Consider the following 12,565-nt stretch of genomic DNA (forward strand, 5'->3'; position numbering starts at 1 on the left):
CCGCATGTTCCCCTTAACATTTCATCTTTCAGCTTTAACCCATAATCTCTGGTCTAGTATAACCTATCTTCAATGGAAAAAAGCCTGCTTGCATTTATCCTATTTATACCACCCATAATTTGTACACCTCTATCAAATCTCCCTTCATTTTTTACACCCTAGGGAATAAGGGTCCAACTTATTCAACCATTCCCGAAAACTCAGGCCCTCTAGTCTCAGCAACATCCTTGTAAATTTTCTCTGCACTCTTTCAATCTTAATTACATCTTTAATGATCCAACAAATGCACATAATAATCCAAATTAGGCCTCATCAATGTCTTCAACATAATATCCCAACTCCTGTACTCAGTACTTTGATTTATGAAGGCCAATATGCCAAAAACTTTCTTTGTGATTCTACCTGTGATGTCTCTTTCAGTGTCATAGTCATAGTCATACTTTATTGATCCCAGGGGAAATTGGTTTTCATTACAGTTGCACCATAAATAATAAATAGTAATAAAACCATAAATAGTTAAATAGTAATACGTAAATTACGCCAGGAAATAAGTCCAGGACCAGCCTATTGGCTCAGGGTGTCTGACCCTCCAAGGGAGGAGTTGTAAAGTTTGATGGCCACAGGCAGGAATGACTTCCTATGAACCTCTATGTGGCATCTCGGTGGAATGAGTCTCTGGCTGAATGTACTCCTGGGCCCAACCAGTACATTATGTAGTGGATGGGAGACATTGTCCAAGATGGCATGCAACTTGGACAGCATCCCCTTTTCAGACACCACTGTCAGAGAGTCCAGTTCCACCCCCACAACATCACTGGCCTTACGAATGAGTTTGTTGATTCTGTTGGTGTCTGCTACCCTCAGCCTACTGCCCCAGCACAAAACAGCAAACATGATAGCACTGGCCACCACAGACTCGTAGAACATCCTCAGCATCGTCCGGCAGATGTTAAAGACCCTCAGTCTCCTCAGGAGATAGAGATCGCTCTGTCCCTTCTTGTAGACAGCCTCAGTGTTCTTTGACCAGTCCAGTTTATTGTCAGTTTGTATCCCCAGGTATTTGTAATCATCCACCATGTCCACACTGACCCCTGGATGGAAACAGGGATCATCGGTACCTTAGCTCTCCTCAGGTCTACCACCAGCTCCTTAGTCTTTTTCACATTAAGCTGCAGATAACTCTGCTCACAACATGTGACAAAGTTTCCTACCGTAGCCCTGTACTTAGCCTCATCTCCCTTGCTGATGCATCCAACTATGGCTGAGTCAGCAGAAAACTTCTGAAGATGACAAGACTCTGTGCAGTAGTTGAAGTCCGAGGTGTAAATGGTGAAGAGAAAGGGAGACAAGACAGTCCCCTGTGGAGCCCCAGTGCTGCTGATCACTCTGTCAGACACACAGTGTTGCAAGCACACGTACTGTGGTCTGCCAGTCAGGTAATCAAGAATCCATGACACCAGGAAAGCATCCACCTGCATCGCTGTCAGCTTCTACCCCAGCAGAGCAGGGTGGATGGTGTTGAACACACTGGAGAAGTCAAAAACATGACCCTCACAGTGCTCGCTGGCTTGTCCAGGTGGGCATAGACACGGTTCAGCATTATAGATCTGCATTCCCAGATCCCTCCATTCTTCTACACTCTTCAGTGCCCTACCACTCATTGAGGGTGTGGAAGGATGAGCAAAATGTCTGATTTATTTAAAGGACAATAGGATTTATGCATATATGATCACCCACTAGGGGATCCACTCTAATTTTTTAGATTCTTTTGCCACTTCACTGCAGCATCAAATTAAACTTTCAACAGCTTTTCAGGATGTGGGAGAAAATTCTCTTTGCCAACGGGGAGAACATGCAAACTCCACACAGACAGCACCCAAGTCAAGGATTGAAATTGTGTCCCGAATGCTGTGAAGCAGATGCATTGACAGCTATACCACCATGCTTCAGGATTTAAGTTGCACCTCAGGAGGTTGTGGTTTGTTTCACACACAAGAGTAGAAATAAAAACTCTGGAATTCTGGACTTGAGGTGCAACAACTTGACAATTTACTTCAGTCCTCTGATGTAGCAATCGGAACTAATGCGGTAACAACACTATACATTGTGCAATAGATAGGAAGTGCTCTTGCTGTTATAAAATGGTACTTCCAATAGGCAACATCTTGTGCTTCATATTGCTAAAGAAGCAGAAGAATATTTCTCATCTCTGCTATCAACTTCTCAGCTCTTCTTCCTCTGCTCACACGTTTTCCATTCCTAATCACTTATTGGGTCATTTCATGCTTTTGCACATTGGTTGGAAAGTGATCATCAGAATCAGAATGAGATTTAATGGCACCTGCATATGCTGTGAAATTTGTTAACTTTGCAGCAGCAGGACAATGCAATACATAATAATAGAAAAAAAAACTGAATTACTTTAAAGTATATATATTATATATTAAATAATTAACTGTAAGTAAATAGTGCAAAAATAGAAATATAAAAAAAAGTAGTGAGGTAGTATTCATGGGTTCAATGCCTATTCAGAAATCAAAGGGCAGAGGGGAAGAAGCAGGTCCTGAATTGTTGAGCGTATGCCTTCATGCTCCTGCACTTCGTTCCTGATGGTAGCAATGAGAAGAGGGCATGACCTGGGTGATGGGGATCCTTAATGATGGAAACCGCCTTTCTGAGGCACTGCTCTTTGAAGATGTCCTGGATACTGTGGATGTTAGAGCCCATGATGGAGCTGACTAAGTTTAACAGGTTACTTCTATCCTGTGTACCCCCCCACCCCCCCATACCAGACGGTGATGCAGCCAGTTAAAATGCTATCCATGGTACGTTTGTAGACAACTGCGAGTGTTTTAGGTGACGCACCAAATCTTCTCAAACTCCTAATGAGATATAGCCACTGTTGTGCCTTCTTTGTAACTGCATCAATATGTTGACTCCAGGTAAGATTCTCAGAGATGTTGGCACAAAAGAACTTGAAATTACTCACTCTTTTCACTTCTGATCTCTCTATGAGGATTGTTGTGTATTCCCTTGTCTTACCTTTTCTGAAGTCCACAATCAGTTCTTTGGTCTTACTGATGTTGGGTGCAAGGTTGTTGATGCAAAGCCTCCCAACCAGTTCTTGTTTCCATCTGAAATTCTGCCAGTGATGGCTGTATCATCAGAAAATTTATCGATTGGCATTGGAGCTGTGCCTAGCCATATTTCATAGGAGTAGAGCGAGTGGGTTAAGCACATGCTCCTGTGGTGCACCAGCTTTGATTGTCAGTGAGGTGGAGATGTTACTTCCAATCCTTACAGATAGTGGTTTTCTAGTTAGGAAGCTGAGGATCTAGTTGCAGGGGGAGGTACAGGGGGACAGGTTCTGGAGCTTTTGATCAGAATTGTAGAAATGATTGTATTAAATGCTGAGCTGTAGTCAATATGCTGACTTATTGTCAATTTAATGAGATCGTAGTGCAGTTTAATTTCCATTTTTGTTGAAAGATTGCTATGCTCAAAACTCGTGTTTACCAACAGTACTGCAACTCTAAGGTGTTCCTGGTTCTGAGTGAACATTTTTTAAAATTTTTCTTTCTTTAAACATCTTTTATTAACATTGGCCTGTAAAAATTGGGGATTGCGCAAGCTTGCCACCTCTGAGAACAGGTCCAAATTTGTATGTTTTTCTTCACGTCATCCCCCCACGTGTCAGAATGCTATTTCTGACTCATTAACCTGTGATTTTTGAGGCAGAAACCTGTCTTTATGATGTCACTGACTTCGAAGATCTTGTTCCATGCCGTTTCTAATCGGCTGTGCACCTATCTAGCAAAGAACACCTACATCGATACATCAGTCCAGAAGGGTGGCATTTCAGGGATGCCGGGCTGTCTGGAGTATACTGGTGTGGTGACACAGCTCATCAGGGAGGCCAGAAAGGACAAGGGAAACCTGTCAGTGTTGTGGCTCGACCTGGCAAATGCATATGGCTCCATTCCGCACAAGCTGGTGCAGCTCACACTGGCTAAATATCACGTCCCCAGCAGAATCAGTGACCTTATCGCTGATTATTACAGCAACTTTAGGAGCAATTACACCAACCTGGCACAAAGTGGAGATTGGCATCATCACAGAGTGCACTATCTCAGTGACACTGCTCTCCATAGCCATGAACATGCTCATTAAGTCTGCTGAACCAGAGTGCAGAGGGCCCAGAATGAATTCCACTCAACGGCAACCACCTATCATGGATGACCTCACAGTCACCACAGAATCAGTCCCAACTGCCGGAGGATTCTGCAAGGGCTCGAAAAGCTGGTGGAGTGGGCCCGGATGCGTTTCAAACCAGCCAAATCAAGATCAATGGAGCTGAGGAAAGGGAAGGTGGAGAACAAGTTCTGGTTCAGCATCACAGGCACAGCCATCCCAACCATCACAGAAAAGCCAGTCAAGAGCTTAGGCAAGGTTTTTGACAGCTCTTTAAGGGACACAACATCCATTCAGGCGACCCGCACCAAGTTGGATGGCTGGCTGAAATCTGTGGACAAGTCTGGCCTACCTGGGAAGTTTAAAGCCTGGGTGTATCAGCATGGCATTCTTCCCAGAATCCTGTGGCCTCTCCTTGTCTATGTAGTTCTGATCTCGACAGTCGAAACCTTAGAGAGAAGGATTAGCAACCACCTCAGGAGATGGCTGGGGCTGCCAAAGAGCCTGAGCAGCATCGCACTCTATGGATACCACAACAAACTGCAACTGCCCTTCAAATCCTTGGAGGAAGAATTCAAGATAACAAGAGCCGGAGAAGTGATACAGTATAGGGATCAAGTGATCCGAAGGAGTCTAGAGCAGGGATCCAAGTGAGGACTGGCAGGAAGTGGAGGGCAGAGGAAGCTGTTCAGGAGACAGAGGCGAGGCTGCGTCACAGGAGGCTGGTGGGAGTGGTCACATGAGGCCGAGCTGGGCTAGGATCCTTTCCAGCTCCCCAAATGGACACCGGAGGGAAGGAAAGGCGTCGTCTAGTTCAGGAGGAGGTGAGAGCAGTAGTGGAGGAGACGAGAACCTGCAAGGTGGTGGGAATGAAGAAACAGGGAGCTTGGACAAGATGGGAGAATGCGGTTGAGAGGAAAGTGACCTGGGCTGCGCTTTGGAAAGCCGAACCACACCGCATCCGATTTCTCATCCAGGCAGTGTACGATGTGCTTCCAATCCATCAAACCTGCAGACATGGGGCAAGGCAGAGTCCTCTGCGTGCCCACTGTGCTCCAAGCGAGGAACCCTGGAGCACATCCTCAGCGGCTGTGCAAGGGCACTTGGTGAGGGACGGTACAGGTGGAGGCATGATCAGGTCCTGAAGACCATCGCTGAAGCCGTCAGTGCAGGAGTTGAGTGGGCGAAGCGGTCCCGACCCTCCAAGCAGACCATTGCCTTTGTCAGAGCTGGGGAGCAGCCAATACCTGCCAAAAGAACATCTGCAGGCATCCTGACCTCTGCAAGGGACTGGCAGCTGTTGGTGGACCTCGAAGGGCAGCTGAAGTTCCCCAACCATATCGCAGCCACCACCCTGCGACCAGACATTGTCATAGTGTCTGAGTCTACTAAGCAAGTGGTGCTGCTGGAGCTGACAGTCCCATGGGAAGATCGCTTGGAAGAGGCCTTTGAAAGGAAGCTCTCCAAGTATGCAGGAATGGTCAGCAACTGTCAGCAGGCTGGATGGAGAGCGAGGTGTCTCCCAGTGGAAGCTGGTTGTAGGGGATTCACAGCCTGCAGCCCGTTCCTTAGCTAGAGCCTTCAGCAATTTGGGCATTGAGGGAGAGGGGAAGAGGAGAGCCATCCGCAGTACCACCGATGCGGCAGAGAGGGCCTCAAGATGGCTGTGGCTCAAAAGAGGGGAGTCATGGAGTCATAAGTAGATAGCCATCTGGACACAAGCCAGGGTCAGATCAGCCCCGACTGGGTCACCTGGAGGAGAGTGTTGAAAGACCGGAAACACCCGATGATTCCAGGAACATCACTGAAGATGTGTCCAGAGGCATCAGTAGATGTATGTACACAGGTTGTATTAGTACTTCAAAATTTTCCATGGTAAGCTCTTGAATAACTGGCCTGATATGGAGTAATATATTGACTTCTCTTTCTAATACCACAGTTATGGAATGCTGCATAGCCTTACTTTTAAAGAACTTTAATGACACTGCTATCATATTGAATACAGTGAAGTCAATTGGGATCAGAAGGATGCTCCAGTGGCTGGAGTCACACCTAGCTCCGAAGGGAACTGTGATGATTCAAGGCATAATGTCAGTTGAAGGACATCATTGCAGGAAATACTTGGGTATTTATTTGCTTTATCAATGGCCATCTTTCCACTATGAAGTCAATATATATTTGTTCAGTATGGACACTTGCATGTTATTGAAAGCAGCATTAAGGTAGACTTGGTGATGTAAATAGCATTTATCAGTCCGGGCACTGAGTGTAGGAGCTGGCACATTATGTTGTAGTTGTTTATGTCATTGGTGAGGTTGCACCTGGAGTACTGTGGGTATCTTGCTATAGGAAAGATGTGGTTAAACTGGAAAGAGTACAGAAAAGATTTATGAGGATGTTGCCGGAACTGACTTCTTACCCTATCCTTTCTAGTCCTGAAGTAGAGTCTTAGCCCAAAATGTTGACCATTTATTCATTTCCATTGATGCTGCCTGACCTACGTTACTCAGTATGACTAGTGTGCTCCATTCACACAATATACTGCAGCAATTCCTGATGGCCTTTTTTCAGTGGCATCTGTTGGACGCTATCACTTGGAAAGACAAAGGCTACAGGCACAATGAAACACCACAATCTGCCATTGTTCCTCTGTAATGTACCGCCATGGCTTGGAAATACTCAACAAATTGATCAAAATCATGGACCACCCTACTTAACAGCACCAAGAAGTGCTTTGATCAGATGGAGGGCAGAGGTTCAAGTAGAAGGTTGAAATGGTACCTTTTCAAAGCCATTCTGGAATGGGCTTTAAGGACTAAACTTGTCAGAAGTAATCACTTATTTTTTTTCTTTTTACTGCTTATTGGTTTTCTTTTTCAAGATGATAATTTTTTGAAGCAGGTATGTACCATCAGTTTCACCTAATGCTCTATGATTCGGTATTGGAAATGTTACTACACATTATAGGGCAGACAAATATTGATTTTGTAGTTACATTTTACAATAAGGAGCAGAATGGTTCAGATATACCTTGAGCCAATTAACACCCATAACTGTCATCAAATGCAATTCCAGTTTTATTTTATAACCAATTATAATGCTAATTCAAACAAAATTAATTTGGGAATTAATCATAAGTATGGTTAAGGAATGAACATAATAATAATTTATTTCTACAATTATCAGCTGCCAATTTTCTCTTGTTGGGTGTTAGTATTGACAGAATAGTGACATGGTCAGTCACAGCTCACCTCTTTGCATCTAAAATCAATTGGATGACAGCATTTGCAGAAGATAATTAATTAGATCTTTTTAGCTAAATAATTGGAGATTTTATCTCTATCTATTATTCAAATGACAGGTTTCCGTAATGAACATGCATTTGCACAAATGAAGGTCACAACAAAACAAAGTTCCCCCCCCGCCACCTAAATGGATTTAATTTTTGTAAATTGAAAGGCGAGTGTTAATTCACAGTTACATTACTGTAAGTTCCAGAGCTGGTCTCCCTGTCACAGCTAAGAGTGATCTGTCAATCTATCATTTTACCTACTCAGTGTATTGAGCTGACTGTACTTTGGGGATAGGATATTAAATTGTTGAGTTAGAGTTGTTGCTAAATGCAAATATGATCTTGCGGAGTGGAGGAGGATATTATGATTGAAGACTCAATGGTAGAGAATACTTGGCCGTAAGTATATTTGTTTCTACTCGGAGTAGAATAATTTTACAACACCAACTCATGCTGAAGTTCAGAAATTATTCCAATAATAACTAAGGATTCTACATCAATAATGAGATGTGGAAGTTGGTCCACCCTGTTTGACTCCTGCATTACAGAACATTCAAAATGCCAGTAATTTTATTCTGAATGCAATAGTTTTCAAACTATCTATAAGATAGTAAAAGTGGTTACTTCCGGCAAATGTGATGATGTATTATCAGAGATAGCACTGGTATCCTCCATGGAACTGGCAATGCTACCAGAGGTGGTGCCTGTGAGCTAGTGTTTCTGGATAAATTTCAGAAGAAGTTTCAAGCATACTATGAGGATTGTATTCATGCTTTATTGGCTATGGACAGGGAGGAAACAGCAAGGACCAGAGGGTGATTCCAATGACTTTAGAGACAGGCAAGGTATATTATGTATTCTTGTCACTTCACTCCACAGTGGCTCAATTGTGCCATGTATCTGCTTGGTAATTGCAGTACAGATTGCTTCTGAAGTCTGACCTTTAGAAAAAGTGTAGTAACAAAGTCTTTTCCTCAAGGACAATGTTGTAGGCAGAGTCTCTAATGTTAAAACTTTGCCACTTAGAACATCCACAACCTTCAAATTTTTGCAGCTTGAAGGTGCAGCAGAAAAAAAATCACAGATGATATTCAGCTTCAAAATGCAATGCTACCTTCATTATTAACTACAACCAAGGAATGACAGGGGCCCACAATCTCCTATCTGCTAACTGAGGCTTCAGAGAGTAATTCAGTCAATTCGTGCTGCCTTTTAAGTAGCTTAGAACAATGTTATGCTCTGCAAGAATGGAGAAGAGATTTTTATTTTAAAGTGCTCTTTTTATATAATGTGAGCGGACTGCCATTGAAACATGTAGCTCAGTGCTTCCTGTCCTGCAGCCCTTGTAGAGCACTCAATTTCAAGAAATCTATTAAGCCGTTCTAACCTGAAGAAAACTGATGCATGCTAGTCCACCTTAAACTTCCCCGGTGGAAGGAGTATCTATAATTCCTCCGTGTCACTGAATTTCTCTAAAGACCCTAGTTCATCTGGTTGTAAGGCAGCACTCTGCTTCTGAGTCAGAAGATTAGGTGTTCCAATGCCATTTTAGAGAATTGAGTACAAATCTTTCACCAGTGTTCTAGAACAGTACCAGATGATTATAAGTACTATTTTTGAGATGAATAGTTAAACAAAGATCCTTTCTGGTCTTTCAAGTAGTGTTGGCCGCATTATCTTAAAGTAGTAGTGAGGAGTATTCCCTGCTGCTTTTCCCAATACTTATTAACCAAACAACATTCTTACACTGATTATGTTTCCTCTGATCTTGTTGTTTGTGCAGGTGTTTTTGTGTTCTTCTCTAGATATGTGGCTTCCTTCAGTCCTATGGCATTTGGAAGCTCTATAGAGGACTGGCTGAATGTGAGAAAGATTCTCACATTTTCATTCCTATTCTCCATAATCTAGGATTGGGGACTGCTACTTTGTAACTCGTCTGATCAATGGCGTAACAGAGTTAGATTTCATGAGCACATATTTATAAGTTGATTGCAGTCCTGTGTATGATACAACATGGAATAATATACAGATGGATGAAGACTGAATGCCATTGAAGATTTCAACTGGGGCTGCTTCAATACAGAAGTTTAATGACAGGCTGAAATTTGTGGGAAAGATGGGCATGGAGCAATAACACATTCGAGCTTCTGGACAAGACAGTGGGGTAGGAGGTGTCTGGTCATTTACATGGCCAGTGGAGTTGAGGATATATTTTAAAGGATGTGGTTAATGCCAGTAGTTTTGAAACAGAGGAAAAGAATGACAAGAGAAGGAGAACCAATTATGGTACCAGCTGGAACAAAAGCAAGGAAAGAAAGTGGAATGCTAAATACATGATCAGTAGGTAAGAGGTGGCTCTTACCAACAAGCTGAAGTTAGGAGAAAGAATAGAAGGGGATTTGACAACAACAGAGGAGGAATAGAAACACAGGATCAGTATAGGAGTTGAATAATGGCATGCTTAGTATGGTAGAGAAGGGGAATAAAGTAGCAGCAACTTATCAACATATTAAATAGTTAAATAAGTCATTCAAAAAATAGAAATAAAAAAAGTGGTGAGGTAGTGCTCATGGGTTCAATGTCCATTCAGGAATCAGATGGCAGAGGGGAAGAAGCTGTTCCTGAATCACTGAGTGTGTGCCTTCAGGCTTCTGTACTTCGTTCCTGGGATGGAAACAGGGGCAATATGTCCAACATGGGAATGAGAGAATGGTTGACCAGCTTAGCACCTTTGGAGATGTCCTGTGAAGGAGTCCAAACACAGAATAGCTTGTGATTTGGGGCCATTGCAAGTTGTAGGGAAGATTCTTTCCAGAGGATGTGCAGAATTTATGAGGAGTCAATAAATTGCTAATTTTTATGATCAACCTAAATATAGGTTACTATTTATTTTACATAAATAACTTAGTCAGATTTTGCTGAGAGTATCATCTTTGTGTGATCATTACTGCGTGTGGTATTTCATTACATCAATGATAGCAATGTATAATTCAACTCCTAAACAGAACTGTATAAACCAAAAAGAAACTAACAAACAAAAAAATAACATCATCAAATAAATTGAACTATCTCTGAGCCAAACCTACAATTATGAGAAAAGTACTTTCTTCTACAGTGGGTGCTTTAATGAGGTACAAAAAAAAAGATAACTGTACTGGAATACATTTTACACATTCTGGGTTATGGTAGAAGATAAATAGTAAAAAAAAATGGGAAGTGCAATTTTGTAGTAGCTTTGTGGTGATCCTTGTAGAAAATTTCAACCCAGGTTTGAAATGTTTAATGCCATGGTGGGAGGGGTAATTTCATAGGAGAATTGAGGGGCAAGTTTTATTTAACTACACAGAGTGGTGGGCGCCTGGAATGCACCAGACTGGGGTGGTGGTAGAGGCAGATACATGAGTGAGTTTTAAGAAATGTTTAGATGGGCACATGATGTGAGGAAAATAGAAGGACATAGACATAGTGTAGGCAGAAGAGATTAGTTTTGCTAGCTATTTAATTGCTAAATTTAATTGGTTTGACACAACATTGTGGGATGAATGGCCTGTCTCTGTGCTCTACTAGTAGAAAATGTAACTGTGGTTTCTGAGTGTCTGCATATAGACAGGCACAACTTCTTAATTCCAGAGCCAAGTTATCAAAAATACTGGAAAGCTATGAATGCATACAGCAGAACAACTTTTAAACTATTGCACTGACCTAAACGGTGAAAAAAATCTCAATATCAGATTTAGATGCATTTATTTATCACATATATACTGAAACATACAGTGAAATGCGATGTTTGTGTTAACAACCAACACAGCCCAAGGATGTGCTGGGGGCAGCCCACAAGTGTCGCCATACATTCCAATACCAACATAGAATGCACACCATGTCTGCAGTACACACAAGCAACAATAAAGCAACAGCAACAAAACAAGCCCTTTATTTCCCTACTGCCTACTCACCCACATACACACAGACGATCCTCTAACCTCAGGACAGCCCATCCCTGACCTTACAGTTTCCACAGGACTTGACTTGTTGATTTGCAAATAATCAGCCTTTGACTTCCCAGTGGGCATGCAGACCCAGGGCTTCAGCCGTTGCGCCTTGACCTTTGATCAACTTTGGGGCTTTGATCTCATTGTTGACCCCAGGGCTCACCAATGATGACAAGTATGGACCTGAATGAGGACTTTGAACTCCAGGTTTTGAACTCTGGACTTGCCGTTGATGGGATCCCACACATTAGACCTTGACCTTACCCTTGCCAACCAATGTACGCAGGGGGTCTCTGGCCCTCATATCTGCACAGAATCCTGATTCTGAAACCCATCGATTACCCACTGACCTGGAGGAAGAGGGCACCAGCCCTTGTTCTTGCTGGTCTGCCAGCCTGATCCTCACCACAGGTGTCCTTTGTTACCCATCCATGTTGCTGGCATTTGTACACAGATTGGAGGCCTGGACTCTGATTTGACCTAATCCCCTCACGTACTTGTCTCTGAACCTTCAGCTGACCCCTAATTTCCCTCCCTGTCCCAAAAACCATCCCTTTGAACTTAAAAATCAACTAAGTTTTAGTCTCCTCAGAGGACCACAACCTTGTTGTTGAGTTTGGAGGCTTGCGTGTCTTGAAGACCCAGACAATTATGTTGGCTGGAGTTGGGGTTTTATACTTTGGCTCTTGGTAAGATCACCCATGCCAAACAGGTCAAAGGTTAGATGACAAACTAAGATTGCTTCTCCAGATTTGTGGGTTCAGCTCAGGGCTAACAACCCTGACTGGTAAAACAAAATTGTTATGGAAACAGCAATGAAGCATTCTTCAGCATCCAAGTGTGGCGGTATTCCTGAGTCTCCACCCAGGACGTGCATGACTGATAGTAGTGAAAACCAAGAGAAAGCTACTGACACAATGGAGGAAGCCCTAAACACTGCCAGAGATGGAGGACCTTCAATGTTGCATTAAACACCAGCAGCATAACAGGCAGTAATGGAGAAGAAGAAGAAGTTTGAGTCACGACCTTGAAGGAGACCGCAGCTCAGCACCACCTTGACTGGAAGATACATTTTTTATAATCAGGCGCGCTA

General features: G+C 42.9%; 1 protein-coding gene across 3 annotated transcripts in view; it reads right to left on the reverse strand.

Moving 5' to 3' along the window:
- Nucleotides 1–12,565, reverse strand: part of fstl5 (follistatin-like 5) — a 747,707-nt gene that overhangs the window by 150,826 nt on the left and 584,316 nt on the right. The gene's annotated exons all lie outside the window — the stretch shown is intronic.

Source organism: Mobula birostris, chromosome 4 (genome assembly GCF_030028105.1).
Source record: "Mobula birostris isolate sMobBir1 chromosome 4, sMobBir1.hap1, whole genome shotgun sequence".
Lineage (NCBI taxonomy): Eukaryota > Metazoa > Chordata > Chondrichthyes > Myliobatiformes > Myliobatidae > Mobula > Mobula birostris.